This window comes from Egretta garzetta, unplaced genomic scaffold (genome assembly GCF_000687185.1).
Source record: "Egretta garzetta isolate BGI_Z169 unplaced genomic scaffold, ASM68718v1 scaffold328, whole genome shotgun sequence".
Lineage (NCBI taxonomy): Eukaryota > Metazoa > Chordata > Aves > Pelecaniformes > Ardeidae > Egretta > Egretta garzetta.
Genome location: NW_009260525.1, coordinates 26,969 through 30,339, shown reverse-complemented (window position 1 = coordinate 30,339; position 3,371 = coordinate 26,969).

The window sequence follows — 3,371 nt, the reverse complement described above, 5'->3', positions numbered from 1 at the left end:
TAGCTGTTCTTCTACCAAAGTGTAAATTCATGAAGTTTTAATGTAAGTGGATCAAATTAAGGATCCTGTGTGCTCAAGTGACTTCTCTTCACAAAATTGTGCATACGAACATTGGAGGTTGGCTTTCAGCCCCCTTTGAAATTCTGGTTCACTGAATTTTCACATTCTGAATTGTCTTGCTTTTGCTGTTTAATAAAACATATGGACATGTTGTTCCACAAGATAAATTCTGGTTTACAACTGAATCCCCAAGAAATATTTTTTAAAAGTGTCTGGGGGAGAGTAAAATGAAACAGTAGCTGGATGAGTGACAGGGGTTCACCATTTGTCTCTTTGTACTGGAGGATCTTTTATCCTCTCACCACAGCAGGACTACAAATGTTTTTGTTCATTTCACGGGGACTTTTATTTTCTGTCTCCTTTTACTGCCTATACATTACAACACTAGACTGCTAAGGAAAAATAAAAAACCTAGAAATATCCCAGTAGGAAAGATCAGTGAGTACTACTCTCAGTCATTAGGGGTATCTTAAAGGACATGATTTCCTCATGGCAACTAACCATTTCCCAAGGGCACTGCTTGACTGTATGCAGGAACTACACCTCTGAGGCAGCAGATTTTACAGTCATACTGCTGGAGAGTGTTTTTACCTATCAAAAGCAATAGTGAGGAGATCAGAGGAAAGTGCTGATGATTTTGCCCATGAACACTTAGAACTGAAAGTTCAAATGGAAAGTTAAAAGAGATTACACATGGAGTGCAATATATAAAATTATGAAGATGAAAATGCCTACGTGCCCACACAGCCAAACAGAAAGTAAATCTTTATGAAAATATTTTGAATAATGGAGAAAAAAATTAAAAATTAGAAAAAATAGATCTTTGCCTTTTGGCTATCATATCTTAATGAAGATTAAAGAAACCTGATGATGAAGATTCTCTAGGTCTTGGTATTACAAAAAAAAGTTAATTTTCAGATTTGAATGTTAGACATTTAAGATGCAGTCATCTATCCTTGCTTTGGCATTTAGGTCTGCTTAAAGCATTTAAAGTTTTGTTTTTAATTTGTCTCTCTACTGACTGAAGAATTTGTAAGAACAGATGAGTAAGGAGCCAAAATGTTACCCTTTGGACATTATACTTAAGATAGCTGGGTTTTAAAAATGAGAGGTGAATGGCAAGATTTAAATTCATTGATTTTATTAACTCTGATAATCAACACAGGCCAGGGAACACACTCATGTCCTGAGGTATGGCACAGACTCTGTTCAAAGACCTAAACTGTATTCACCCCCTGAAGAGTGCAAGAAAAAGTATTCTCTGGTCCATGTTATTTCTTGAAATATGTGTGGACATACCTAGATGAGAACCATTTGGCACAATCTAGAGCTATGCCACAGAGCTTGTTAACAGTATGGATAAGCATGAGGCAGGCAAGAAAATTAATCTAAGCACTCAAAAAGAAAGTAACTTTAATACCTTTATTTTTTCTTAGCAAAAAGTATGTCAAAAAAGGAATATTAAAAAAAATCATATATAGTAGAGCTGATGCAGAGTGAGAGGTAGGAATCAATGGGATTTCTTCTTTCGCTCTTCAAGAAGGGGGGAAATGGTCCCCATCAATCTGCTGGCCAAGTACTGCAGCTTAATCATCAATGGAGTAGCAATGCCTGTTACAGTAAGAGGGAAGGGTCCTTCTTTCAGCTGCATCAAAGACTCCATCACCTATGAGCAGCAAAAAGTCCCATGCATTCTAAGATTCATTCAGCGAATCCAGTACTACCTTTCATCTCATGTTTAGTATATATGGTGTTGAGGGTACTGACTGCACTTGATTCACAAAATCTGACTCTTCCAAACCATTAGTCCACTGGTAAATTAATTGGTCTCTAGCACAATTACAGTATCTTTCTTGAACACTTACTTCTTCTTCTTTTCCTAGACTCCCCAGAGACTGTTTTTCCTTCAGAACCCGTGTATTGGGTTTGCATGGCAAGGTTTTGGTAACAGGGCAAGCTACAGGAGTGGCTTCTTGTGAGAAGCTGCTAGAAGCTTTCCCTATGTCAGACAGAGCCAATGCCAGTCGGCTCCAAGGTGGACCTGCTGCTGGCCAAGGCCGAGCCCATCAGTGGCAGTCGTAGCACCTCTGTGATAACATATTTAAGAAGGAAAAAAAAAAACAACCTGCTGCAGAACAGTAGATGGAGAGAGAGAAGTGAGAGGATGTGAGAGAAAACAGCCCTGCAGACATTTAGGTCAGTGGAGAAGCAGGGGAGGAGGTGCTCCAGGTACCAGATTACAATGCTAGTCTGTGGTGAAGACCATGGTGAGGCAGGTTGATCCCCTGCAGCTCATAGAGGTCCATGGTGGTGCAGATTTCTGCCTGTAGCCTATGGAGGACCCCATGCCGGAGCAGGTGGATGCCTGAAGGAAGCTGTGACCCCATGGGAAACCTGTGCTGCAGCAGACTTCTGGCAAGGCCTGTGGACCTGTGCAGAGAGGAGTCCTTGCTGAAACAGGTTTGCTGACAGGACTTGCGACCCCACAGGGGACCCACGCTGGAGCAGTCTGTTCCTGAAGGACTGCACCCCATGGACAGGATGGACCTATGTGGGAGCAGTTTGTGAAAAATTGTAGCCCACAGGAAGGAACCATGTCAGAGTTCGTGGAGGACTGTCTCATATGAGAGGGACCCCATGCTGGAGCAGGGGCAGAGTGTGAGGAGTCCTCCCCCTGAGGAGGAAGGAGCAGCAGAGACAATGTGTGATGAACTGACCCCAACCCCCATTTCCCGTCCCCCTGCACCGCTGGCGGGGGAGGAGGTAGAGAATTCAGGAGTAAAGTAAAGCCCAGGAAGAAGGGAGGGGTGGGGGGAAGGTGTTTCAAATTTCAGGGTTTTTTTTATCCTCTTGTACTCTGATTTGACTGGTAATAAATTAAGCTAATTTCACCAAGTTGAGTCTGTTTTGCCCATGACGGTAACTGGCGAATGATCTCTCCCTGTCCTTATCTCAGTCCACGAGCCTTTTGATATATTTATCTCTCCCCTGTGTTGTTGAAGAGGGGAGTGATAAAGCATCTTTGGTGGGCACCTGGCATCCAGCCAGGGTTAACCCATTACAACCTGCTATGTGCTTTTGAACTAAGACAATACCATGTGTCATGAGGACACTATTGCTTGGCCTGGGAGCATCATACATTCTTGCCAAAGAAAATGTCAGCAGCATTTTCCATTTTTTGTGGTAGCAGAAAGAATGAATATATTACTCCAGAGAGCAATGGCAGGCCACAGCCAAAGGTAGCTGCACACTCTGCTTACTGCTTAAAGGAAAAAAATCAGTTGTTCAGCTTTTCAGATCTTCATGATGAT